Source organism: Delphinapterus leucas, chromosome 16 (genome assembly GCF_059928025.1).
Source record: "Delphinapterus leucas isolate spDelLeu-1000000601 "Yukka" chromosome 16, BTC_Dleu_Yukka2, whole genome shotgun sequence".
NCBI lineage: Eukaryota > Metazoa > Chordata > Mammalia > Artiodactyla > Monodontidae > Delphinapterus > Delphinapterus leucas.
Genome location: NC_143144.1, coordinates 84,309,944 through 84,323,280, shown reverse-complemented (window position 1 = coordinate 84,323,280; position 13,337 = coordinate 84,309,944). Strand labels below are relative to the sequence as shown.

General features: G+C 48.1%; 1 protein-coding gene across 8 annotated transcripts in view; it reads right to left on the bottom strand.

Moving 5' to 3' along the window:
• MGMT (O-6-methylguanine-DNA methyltransferase) overlaps positions 1–13,337 on the bottom strand; it is a 285,152-nt gene that overhangs the window by 18,488 nt on the left and 253,327 nt on the right. The gene's annotated exons all lie outside the window — the stretch shown is intronic.

The following is a 13,337-nucleotide window of genomic DNA, read 5'->3' as shown; positions in this document are numbered from 1 at the left end:
ACCCATACAATGGAATATTATTCAGTCATGTAAAGAGTGAACTATCAAGTCACAAAAAGACATGGAGGAATCTTAAATGTATATTGCCAAGTGAAAAAAAAAATTCTGGAAAGGCTACATGCTATATGATCCCAACTCTATGGCCTTTTGTAAAAGGAATAACAATAGAGACATACATTCAACGTATGCAAATTAACAACAGACTGGAGGACCCCAAGAAAGAATGCAGGCGGTGACAAGAGAATCTACCTGTATGACAAACGTATGAACAAGCCCACTGAGGTGTGTGGGAGGAAACATGGTGACCTAAGTAACTCTGGACATGAGTGGAGTCCATAAGATTAAGACAAAAGGAACTGCACTGGGCACTGTACCCTGGTTGATACAGTTGTTTCCCACGGAAGTACAGGATAAAAATCCTGATACTGCTATACGGTATACTGGGCTCAAACAACTAGCTAAACGGATGGCAGAAGGCTGGAGCCAGTTTCTCACAGATAAGCAAGAGGCGGCCAGAAGGATCCACGTGATAATGGATTAGAACTCCGTGTAGACATGAGTATGAGCTAACGTTTATCTTCATATTGGTACCGAGCAAGGCCAACCTCAACAGTGTTAAATCATTATGATAGTATGTACCCTGATATGACTGCATGAAAATGGCATTTTACCTCTGTGGTCTTCCACAACGCCACGGCCCCAGTCTATGATGAGAAAAGCATCATATAAATTCGAATACAGTGACACTTTACAAAATTCCTGACAAGTACTCCTGAAAACTGTCAAGGTCTTCTAAAACAAGGAAAATCTGAGAAAATGTCAAAGCTAAGAGGAGTCTAAGGAGATATAATGACCAAATCTATCATGGTATCCTAAACTGGTTCCTGGAACAGAAGAAGGACATTAGGTAAAACCTAAGAAAATCTGAATAAAATATGAACTTTAGTTAGTAAGATATCAGCACTGGTTTGTTGATTGTAACAAGTGTATCACACTAATATGTCAATTATAGGGCAAAATGAGTGTGGGGTATCAGGGAACTCTCTGTACTAACTTCTCAAATTTTTTTGTAAATCTAAAACTGTTCTAAAAAATGAAGTCAATTAAAAATGTACTAATATGAGCCACCATATCAACAGCCTAATGAAAAATACATAATAATATCAATTGTGGTAGGAAAAAAATTTAACAAATTTCCACATCCATTCAAGATGAAAGCTCTCAGCCATTAGGAATAACCTGATAAAGATATTAGACAAAAAAACCCCTACAGTTAATATCAGACTTAACTGTGAAAAGATGAATGCTTTTACTCTCAAGACTGAGAAGAAAGCAAGGATGCCCACTCCTAATCAGTATCATCGCGGAAGTTCTAGCCATCACGCTAAGGCAAGAGAAGGAAATAAAAGTCATACATTTTGGAAAGAAAGAAATAAAACTGTCCCTATTCACAGACAACATGATTTGTTTATGGGAAAATACCGAGGAATCTACCAAAACAAACAAAAAACACACCAACAACAAAAGCAACTTTGAACTAATAGGTGAATTTAGCAAAGTCACCAGGTACAAGGTCAACACCCCAAAATCAATCACAGTTCTGTCACTGATAATAGCTCCAACAAAAATTCAATACTTAGATTTAAATCTAACAAATTATATACAAGATCGTTATGTTGAAAATTACAAAATACTGATATATTGGTAATATTATAAAAGAATACCTAAATAATTTGAGAGACATACCATGTTCATGGACAGTAAGTCTCAATATTATAAAGATTTCAATTCTCCAAAAATTGATCTATAGATTTATTTCCATTCCACTCAAAATTCCAGGGATATCTGCTGAAGATATAGACAAGCTTATTCTAAAACTTACATGGAAAGGCAAAGGAACCTGAATTGTCAAAACATTTTGAAAAAGGCAAAAAAAAAAAAAAAGGAGAGAAAGCACACGAGCAGGTTTTAAGACTTTCTATTATGCTGTTATAGATTAGGATAATATGAAATTTGTAAAGGGATAAGCATAGAGATTTCCAAAAGAGGCTAGCACACGTATGCCCAAATGGTTTCTGACAAAGGTGCAAAGGCATTTCAATGGAAAAAGGTATTATTTTCAAAAATGGTGTTGGAAAACTTGACATCTACATGCAAAACACTGAACTCTGACCTAACTCTCATACCTTATAAAAGTTAATTTAAAATAAATCGTATATTTAAATAAAACTTTCAACTAAAAAAATTTTGGAAGAAAACAGAAAACCTTTGTGACCCGAAGTTAGGCATACAGTTCTCAGACGTGTCATCAAAACCACAATTCATAAATTAAAAAATAAACTGAACTTCATTAAAATGAAAAAAAAAAAATTGGTCTGTGAAAGTCAGTGTTAGGAGATAAAAGACAAGTTAGAGCCTGGGAGAAAATATTTGGAAATAACATATCTAACAAAGGACTTATAACTGCAATACACATAAAAAATCTTTAAACTCAACAGTAAGAAAACAAACCGCCTAATTAAAAAAATGGGCAAAAGACCTGAACTGACAGCTTGCCAAAGGAGGATATACTGTGGTAAATAAGCCCATGAAAAGATGTTCAACATAACCGTTAGGGAAATGCAAATTAAAACCACGATGACACAGCATTACATACCTATTAGAATGGCTATAATAAACACATGAAGATGTATCTATGCTGTGGAACACAACAACAATTAAGAGGAATAAACTACAGACACATAAAACAGTTTGGATGAATCTCAAAGGCATTAAGCTGAGTCACAGAAAGTAGGCTCAAAAGATTAAATACTGTTGGAGCCCGTTTCTATGACGTTCCCTAAACCACAAGCCGTGGTTATGGAGAACAGCTCAGTGGCTGCCCGGAGTCCGGGAGATGGGGAGGGAGGCGACTATGATCACAGATGGGCAGTGGGAGCAGTTTCTACGGCTGTGCAACTCCCGGGTCCTGATTACGGTGACGCTCACAGAAATCTGTGCACGTAGGAAAATCCATAGCACCATATACCACAAAAAGTCAATTTTACTACGTGAAAAACAGGATAGAGGGAAACACGTCTTCTAGACACCTTTTCTTTAACGAAAGAGAGTTTTCTTCTGGAAGGTCAAGATACCTACTTCAAACGGAGTCTAGGTCACATTCTCTGCAAAATCTTTCCCCTCTGCAAGTCCCCCCCTCAAGGCTCTCAATAATACAGCCACCACGGTGGTCCCTTCTACCCAACCCAGGTCAGAGCAAGGACCTGCCTTATAGGTCCGCATCTCAACAGTCAGCTCTGTGGCTGACCCAGAGGAGGCATCCAGTGAGTGCCGACTAGATGAATAAAGGGGGTGGGTATAAGCATGGGGCCTGGTCTTCCCTACATCCACTTGAGGACGGCTGGTGCAGAGGGGAGAGGGGGCAGCACCGTTTTCCCTAAGAGCAACCTCCACCTGCCAAGCCTGACTCAGGTGACAGTGCAACTGGCAGAGGCTTGCAAGGCTCCAAGGCAAGAGGGAGCTGCTGGGCCGGGTGGCATGGCAGGGATGCTGTTCTGTCAAGGCACGTGGTCCTGATGCAAGTACTGAGGACAAGCGGGCGGAGGGGCACCTGCAGCCCTGCCAGCTCTCAGACGTGCTCAGGACGAACAGCTGCCGCCGGCCAGAGCGGCGGCCCCAGCAGCCTTGCTCCCTGCATCTTCCGGATGGGAAACCCGGTCAGCGTCTGGCAGAGCGAGGGCAGAGGGGTCTGGCTCTGCTCCCTGCAGGCAGAGCTCCAGCAGTTCAGCCGGGGGCCTCTGGATGGGCCAGAGCAAGTCAACCCCACTGCTAACCGGGCTCAGCAAGGGGTGTGCACTCTGAGGGGCCTGAATAAATACAAAGGAGTCCCCTGACGATGGGGCTCCAGAACTCCAAACTCACTCCTGTCAGCCGCAGCTGCTTCTGACATTAGGAGTGGCTGACTTGTAAATAATCTCTTCTTTCCGTATGTTCTAATATACGTATATTTCATTAGATATGAAATATAACGTGGCTTAAGTGAAAATAACTGGATTTATTTCAACATGTCAGCCATGACCTCTACCACCCTACAAGTATCAGAGAAAAAACAAAGAAATAAAAGAGTTTATAGGTCACTCCAAAGGTTCAGGAATCAACATAGTATTTTCATTTTAGCACGTCTTACCAAGCTGGGCTAAATGAATTAAATATATCTACCTGAGAGTGTCAGACTGGTGAATGGGAGGGGCCGTGAGTTTCCTGACATCGGGACGGCACACTCCACGTGAAGCATGTGACAATCTGCTGTGGAATTGGGAGCAGGGTCAGAAATGACGTGATGCCAGGGACACAGGGACACTGGCCTGGGCTGCTCAGGACGGGTGAGAAGCTCTACCTGGAGAACGTAAGGGACATTCCTGACACGGGAAGAGTGCTACCTCGTAGTGGCCATGGGGGACAACCTTTATTTCTAACATACTACAAAAACAGGCTGGAAAAAACCGTGGCATTGGATGGAGAGCTCCAACACGGACAAGGACACGGGGAGGGCCGTGCTGGAGCAGAGCTGACGGGGGCTGGGCCTTGAAGAGTGGGTAGGAGTTTCCCGAAGAGAAGTTGGGGGCTCTTCAAGTAGAAGTGAGCCCCCAGATGGGACACCGGGGCGGGCAACTGATGCGGCAGTGGCAGGCGGCTCCCGTCTAGGAGACGTTCACGTGCTGCTCGGTGTACTACCACTTGCTCCTTCTGCAAGTGCCCGAGGCGAGGATCCCTCTTCCAGCCGATGGGACACGGCGGCGCCAGCCTCTTCTGGTTCCCAGCGTGGGGCTCTGTGGTCCCAGGCAATGCTGAGAGCCCAGATCACAGGCCCCGAGGGAGACCCCATCCTCATGGCTCCCGCGTGAGCCTGGAATAACCGTCCAGCTAATGGCAGAGCTACTGAAACTGTGTGCAAGGCAGAACTCATGGCCTTGGTCCAAAAACATTCAAGGAAAGAGGAAGCTTCCTGCTTCTTTCGCCTAAGGCACCTGGTTCACCCGGGGTGAGACGCGCCTCTGCCCTCCCCGGGCCTCAGTGCAGGGCTCTCCGGCGACCGCGGGGAAGGCCGCAGGCTAAGGCAGCTGGCCTGGCCCCGCGGCCCTCAGCCCGCTGCTCTGGTTCCACCTCCCCAACTATTTCCCACCTGACGCAAGGCTTCCGAGCCCTCAGCAGCCTCTCCTGGATGTACGGCTTGTCCTAACCTGACTGCTGTCCACACAGCTGGCCAGGGGCCTCGTGTGCTCTGCTCTCCCGGGCGGGCCTGGAGGGTGAGATGAAGCCCCGTCCTGGCCATGCTGGTTTTGGTTACGGGGTGCGTCTCCACCCAGTCCCAGTGGCTCCGCCGAGGCCTCTGCTCTGGCTGAGTCTGCACTTCAGCCAGCCTCCTCAGCGCCTGCAGGGCGAGCCATGGAAGAAACCCTGCAGCCCCACGCGGCCAACAGTGGCCGTGCTCAAAATATTAATTCTTTAGTAGTGGAGGAGCCGGCCTCCCTGCCCCTGAAGGGAGACACCAACGCCTACACCTTTGAGGCTCTCCTTAAAAATTAGGCCCGACCACACACAGCACCCACCACCTCCGGCGTGCATCTGGTTCCAAGCCCGACATCCACCTGCAGCTCCAGGTGGCACATCATTTTACGCTTTCCTTTTCCGGCTGGCCGCCAACACCTCAAGGACGGGGTGCACCCAGTACAAGCCCTCGTCTGGGGGACAACCCCCCGGAATTCTTAGGGATGAAGCTGTGTTGCCTTTCAAAGGAGCCCTTTGGGAAGTGCTGTCCCTTCTCTGAACATACTTGGCTACTTCTTCAGGTACTGCCCCTGGGCCAACTGGTAAGGCTTCAAGTAAAGATGGCCTGTTAGTTTGTGGTCTCAACTCATCGGGGTGCAAAGCTATTTCTGCTGGTCTAACGACCAGCGTCCAGCGTTGGGTAGGCCGAACTTTGGATCACTTCCCAAAAGTCAAATCCACTCCTGGGGGAGAAAAGTTGCCAACACAGAGTATTCCGAAGCACCTAACAGTCCCTGGTACACAGCAGGGAGTCAGTCAGTGCCCGGTAAACTCTGTGTGATGCGACGGCTGGAAGGCCATTTCCAAAGAGAAGGTCTCCAAATCTTCTGAGGAAAGCTGGGGAAACGGGCATGGGTGCTATTTTGAAGAAGATTCATCTGGAAATGGCGGTAAATGTGCTTAAAAACCACTGACGGTCGTAACAAGTGCCAACATTTATTGAGCATTTACTGTGCACCAGGCACTGTGCGATGTGCTTCAACTCGTTCAGTCCTCGGGAGCCCCCGCGCCGCGGGTTCTATCACCATCCACTGCAGAGGGGAGGCCCCCCGGGTCAGAGGGGGTGGATGCTGAGAGGCACGCTCTGCAGGTGGCTCTCAGGCCCCTTGGCAGGCAGCTCCTACTCGCTGCCAGGCCTCAGCACTCACTACAGAAAGTTCATGCTGGGCTGCTTACCATGGTCCCCCGGGGGTGGAATGGGGCGCGCACCACACGGGGGTCCCTTGAGTTACCTGTGCCAAAGCACTTTGTCCGTCAGGGCCGCGCAGATGTCAGGGCTGGTCTCCATCCCATCCCTGCCCCTTCCCTCCTCACAATGGGGCGTTCTTTGCCACAATGAGTCTGGAAAGGGGACAGGAGCCCCAGCAGACCCTCGTGTCCTTCTGCTGCTTGGCCTGGGTCTTTCCCTCTCGGGGTCGCCACAGGTGACTCGTACTCAGTGGCTGCCCCTCACCAGGCACGGGTGCAGCCTTGATGGTCCGGGCAGGCGGGGCAGCGGGGGCCCACGTGATGGAAGGCACCCACGTGCGTGAGCGTCCCGTCAGGCTGGGAAACAAGCTCCGTGGTCAGCACGCTGCAGCCTGCTGCTAGTTTCACACTTACACTCCCTGCCCATCAGAGGGGGGCTCTCGGTTCTGCTAACAAGAAAATACACGGTGTTTTAAATTTAAAAGTTATTCTTTCTTGTAGGTCAGTGGAAGGAAGGACCTGTGCCCCAGGCCCTCACGTGCACATGATGTGAAATACCCTTCCCGCTGCCTTGGGGACACGCTGTAGGGCTCTGATTTGCTTCTGATCTAGCGGAGGCCAGGCTGAGTGTGGGGTACAGGTTAACAAAAGGAACGTGAAACGGACGCTGCAGGTCAAGCACCACAGCTGTGCGCATCTCTAGCTGTGGACCAAGAGTAAATTTTTTTTTTAATAGATCTTTATTGGAGTATAATTGCTTTACACTGTTGTGTTAGTTTCTGCTGTATAACAAAGTGAATCAGCTGTACATATACATATATCCCCATATCCCCTTCCTCTTGTGTCTCCCTCCCACCCTCCCTATCCCACCCCTCTAGGTGGTCACAAAGCACCGAGCTGATCTCCCTGTGCTATGCGGCTGCTTCCCACTAGCTACTATTTTACGTTTCGTAGTGTGTATATACGTCCATGCCACTCTCTCACTTCGTCCCAGCTTACACTTCCCCCTCCCCGTGTCCTCGAGTCCATGCTCTACGTCTGCATCTTTATTCCTGTCCTGCCCCTAGGTTTGTCAGAGCCTTTTTTTTTGGTTTAAGATTCCATACATGTGTTAGCATACAGCATTTGTCAAAAAGAATAAATTCTAATGTACACAATTTAGAAAAACAAAATGAAAAAATGAAAAAAAAAATCAGGAACCCGCAACACAAATTTCATTACGAGAAACTTCCAGGAGCGCTAAACATTTGCGAGCTTTAGAACAGCGGTCCTCAAAGTCCAGTCTGGGGAGCTTCAGGGTCCCTGAGACCTGTTTAGGGGCACTGTGAGGTGAAAACTACTTTCACAGTAATACTAAGGTGCTGTTTATTTGCCTTTTAAATTCTCATTCTCCCAGAAGCACGCAGAAGTTTCCCATAAGCTACACGATGTGTGATAACAACAGACTGAATGCAGGAGCAGCTATGAGAATCCACCTGTCTTCCATTAAGGCAAAGGCATGAAAGAAACTGGCAAAAACGCAAAACAATGCTACTCTTCTAAGTGTTTTTGGTCTTGGAAGATAGAGGTATTTTCATATAAATATTATTATTTTTGATAACATGCAGTGAATTTATTATTGTTCCTTTAGAACAAATTAATATATTAAAAAATTCTCAGGTTTAATTTCCAACGTGGAAATTGCAGACAGATAAAGTGTTCATAACCCAAAGCTCTTTGGGGTCCTCAAGAGTTCTGAGGAGGACAGAGGGGTCCAGAGGTAGATGATCTCAGTAAAGGGTTAAGGCGGGTCCCTTTCCACGCCTGGACAGGCCGAGCAGGGCTCTGAGCTCATGAATAGCAATGCCCCCGCGGGCTCCGGCTGGCCCTGGGAGCACCAGAACACAATCTCAGAGCTCATCTCGCAGAAAGGATTGACTATTAGCCCTCGGAAATGAGCCTCCTGCCTCACCCACTGCGGGGACGTGACGCGCTCACCTGGCGAGGCTGGCGCAGGTGAAGTGGGTTCAACAGCCTCACAGCTGCACCTGGGCGTATTTGCATTCACCTTCCCAATAATTAGAGCGCCCGAAACTTATTTAACAAAAGAATTATGCCTAAGACTTTAAGCTCAAACTTAAGAAAGCCTACAGAGAAATGATTAAACTGTCAATGTCCTGGTATGAACGTGAATAATTATACATTAACACCCTTTACCATTCAAATAATTGTCATTCAGCTCAAACCTGAATAACTGACTTCCCAACAGGTGTTAACGGTTTCTGAACAATATAGGAAATATAGAGAAAGACGCCGTATTAAAAAAAAAAAAAAAAAACCACCGAAAGGGGAGGGAGGGAAGGAAGGACTTAACAGGGTTACTGAGGGTCACTGTAAAAAAGGGAGTCAAAATCAAGCCTGAGCTTCCTTGTCCTAATTCCCTTTGACGTCCCCACAGCCCCTGAAAACCTCATCTACCTGTGTTCTGCCTTGGAGCCCTCCTTTTTTCTCCTTCCCCTTAGAAATACTCCCAACTTTCTCGGCTGGTTGCGCTGTATCTCCTGAACGAGCCTACCCCACAGGAAGGACATAACTCACGGGCACAAGCTTGTTATCAAAACAACAGGAAGGCAGAAAAATCAGATTTAAATGATACAACATTTTCCAACATCAGTGTCCTTTTCTCTGCCCAGAGTCAGCGACAAGAGGCCTCCGTCAAATCTCGCCTTCCCGTTTGTGGCTTTAGTCCAGAGGCAGAAAAGGTACCAGTGGCTAGTGAATTTCAGATCCATGCCATTTCATGCTATACGCACCAGTGTTCTGTAAAAAACGAGTCAACGTATGCATGCCGGACCCCACCCCTCTCCAACCCTGTTCAGGAACGCCCGTGCACTCTTTCAGAGCTTCTAGAAGCCTTCTGCTAGCCCTCCAGAGCGTCCGGCTTGATTAGCACAAATCTCGATGCTCCTGCGAAGTCTAAAAATACGCTTCCTTTTGAACCCACCATCCTAGGCCCAGCCAGAGGCCCCAGTTGGTGTCATTTAACTCAATCTCTGGGAACACTGGCAAATCTAAAGGGGGGCGGGTGAGTCTGAACGATCCCCACCCATGCGGCTTCTTGAGCTTGTCTGAAATAGCCCTGAGGTCTGTTAAATAATTTTAGCTAACTTTGGATGACCAACCCAACAGAAAGAAGCATAAGCCCTTAATTTCTTAATGAATTATTCTTTACCGTGGGACGGGGATTACGCCATGGAGAAGGCATATCATTACTGACAGAGCTGTCAGAAGGACAGGCACAAGGAAAACTGGCAAGCTTTAATTTCTCTGCAGAGAAATGAGGGTCTCTTTGGGGATTAATCTCAGTATCAACATTGAGCCTTTGCCGCAGGGCAGCTGAAGAATTCAAAAGAAGTTGTGACTGAATTTTGAGTGATGGAATCCAGCTCCAATTGTGCAGCTGACTTTGGTTTCTCACCTATTCAAATGAGGACGAGGCTCTGCAGGTGTGGGTGAAGGGGGTAACGGGTGCCCTCGGCAGGGGTGATGAGCAGGAAAGGCGGGAGAAGGGCCTGGCCAGGATACCCACTGTGAACACACGCGGAGAAAGTTCACCCGGGTAGATGGGGAGGTGGGAGGACACACCACCGCCCCCCCACCCCGCTTGCCCAGCCCGGCGGGTCCCGGTCTCCTCCTCTCCTCGCAAGGACCAGGGCTGAGTGCAGACAGGGGCTGCTGGGGCAGGTGGCAACCCCATAAGGTAACGCTAAAGTCCTTCAGCCTTTTACACTTCACATCAGATCTGTTCCCTGAAAAGTCAGTCCTCGCCCGTTTACAAAGGGATGAGGACATGGTCCTCTCCCTGCTCTGGGCAGGTAAGAGACCAAAGCGGGATAACCCGCCACTGTCTTCCAACCATCCCTGGGGTTTTCTGGAAAGTCTGGGCTGCAGACCAAAACGAGCAGCGCACAGAGCCTAGTGGGACACGGACAGTGGGCTCTGAGGCTGGTGACGGCCCCGGTGGAAGGACTGGATGCCCAGGGCTCAGGGAGCTCTACTTCGTTCCATAACTGAATGAAGACGGTACCTGCAACTCCCACAGGTGTCATGAGAGGGGCGTAGCTGCTGTCACCAGCCCAGGGCTGCCGCTGGGGAAAAACGGGCAGAGCCTGTACCCAGCCCACTATCCAACCCTGCCCAGTGGCCGCTGAGGACCACTGGTATCTGGCAGGGTGCACAGGACCACCTTGCTGCAGTATGGGGATGACTAATGTCACCTCAGAAGGAGCACGCTGGCCTAAGTAAATAGTGATGTCCCAAACTCAGGCTCACACGGGAGGGAAGAAAGACCCATGTGAGGTGTTCGGATTTATCAATTAACTAATTGGCTTCTTACTCATTAATTCAATAAATATTTAATGAGCAGCAACCGGTGGTGACCTCCCTGGCGGGCAAGCCCTTCGTGGAGCAGGTGAATGCCTGGCGTTCATACAACTGAATACAAATGAGAAGCAGAGCAGAGCGCAGGCTGTGAGGGAGAGGCTCCCTGGGCTGAGACCTGTGGGTGAGCAGGTGACAGGCTCCAGGCTGAGCGGGTGGGTGCCAGGAAGGAGGAGCGGCCGGCTCAGGGGTGCAGGTGGGACTGCAGAGCACGGCAGGGGCTCCAGGCGGCAGAGGCCACACGGCGGGCCATGGGAATTCTGGGTCTTACCCGGCAGTCCGGTAAGTGCAGACTTTAAAGCGAGGGACGGTATAACCAAGTGGCCTTCTTCCAGGGCTGGCCTTAGGCCCCAGGGCAGACAAACCCCCCGAGCTCACCCACGGTGCCCGCCGCAGCAGGGAAGCCGAGGCACAGCAGCCCAGTGCTGCCGGGGCCTGCTGCCTCCCATTCTGCTTTTGTCCTCGCCACACGGTAGCGCTTGCCACTGGTGCCCTGGCCTGCTTCCCAGGACCCTCACCTTCCTGCTCGGAGTGTGGGCCTCTTCCGGACGCTCCACTCAGCCCAAGAAAGTTAGCATTCGATAAGGTCCTTCCCTCGGCCTCTTTTCTCACCCATTTTTTGTGGCTGGGAATTTGTTGCTGGCTGTTGGCTGGGGGCCTCAGTTCCTCCCCATGTGACCTCTCCAAAGGGCTGCTGAGTGTCTTCACGACATGGCGGTTGGCTTCCCTCAGAGTTAAGTGATCCAAGAGGGCACTGGGAGATGCAATGCATTTCCCAGCCTCGGAAGCCATACCGTCACTTCTTCCATACCCTGTGGGCCACCTGGGGCCAGCTCTGATTCAGCTGGGGAAGTAGGGGTGAGGATCATGAAAGGTCACGGTGGAGACTGGTCATCTCACATCTCCTTCCTAGACAGCATCATGGCATTTCATAATTCAGTAGGGAACCCTGGATGGACCAAAAGTCCTGACTTCACCTATGACTTTGTTAACTGACTATAGTAACAAGATGGCATATCACAACAATTCTAAAATCAGTCCCAACAGTTTCTGCCATACCTCCCAAATTCTCAAAGTGAGCATCAATTATCTCAGGCTGGGAAAGTGGGCTTTAAACACAGAAACGAAATCTGCACAGTCACAGAAAGTACCTCATTACATAGTTCTCATAAGTCCCATGATCCCCTTAAACACTACTGTGTTCCCCTTCAAATTCAGCAACTTAATTCTGAGTCTTTTCATTCAGCTGAAACTCCACCACTATATTATGAGGTAGGGGGTGAGACAGTAAGATTTTTCATTTTCAACAACAGAGACAAAATTGAAAATATTTGATTTTGAATTTTCAGTATCACGTGTGCATCTACCACTTAAAACTTTAAAAAGTCTCAAGCCATACATTATCAGGGGCTCAAATTCTTCCAGAAGTTTCTGTGATAAATGACAATACCTCTGACTCTATGGAGTGGTCAACAAACTATCGCCAACTTCAAAAACCAGGTCCTGTTCCACAGTAGGAGCCAGCAGACAGACTCCCCCGCCCATGGCTGTGTGTGGTCATGGCCGGCAAAGATTGCCCTGCAGCCAAACGGACTCTCCAACGCTGGAGAAGCACTTTCCGAAAGGGCTGTCAACAGTGCTGGCTCAACACGACACTCAGGAAAAGGCGGGGAACTGACACAGTGATTTTCAGATCTAGGAATACTGTTTGTTTGATACTCAGATTAATGAATCTCCAAGGTTGCACATCAGCAGCAGGCTGGGGAAATAATAATTAATTAAATGAAGTGCTCTATAATTAGATCACTTGCCTTAGTCATTCAACCCATGGCTACTGACACGGAATATGCGTGTAGCAAATCTTTTCTCTTACTCTGTGACTTTCCAATTCATTTTCTTAATGATGTCTTTTAACTTCTGATAAAGTCTATTTTATTGCTATTTTCTTTCCTGGCTTTGTATTTCAGTGTTGTATGAAATGTTTGTTTATTCAAGTCATGAAGATATTCTCCATGTTTTCTTCTAAAAGCTTTGGAGTTTCAGCTTTATGTTACGTACATGATACACCTCAAATCAATTTTTATGTATGGCGTGAGCTAGGGGTCAAGACAAATTTTTTTTTGTGCGTGCGTGTATGTGTGTGTGTGTGTGTGTGTGTGTGTGTGTGTGTGTGTGTGTGTGAGATATCCAGTTGTTTAAGCACTGTTTTTTGAAAAGATTTACTTTCCTCATCCGTCTATTTGGAGCCTTTCTCAGGGATACAATGACTATAAAAGTGTGGTAAGCTCTAGTATGTTCTATTGCTCTAAGTCTTGAGGCTTGTGCCAGTCCCACAGCGCCTTGACTATAGAAGATCTGTCTTAAGTTTTAAAATCAGGTAATGTAAGTCCTACAACTCGATT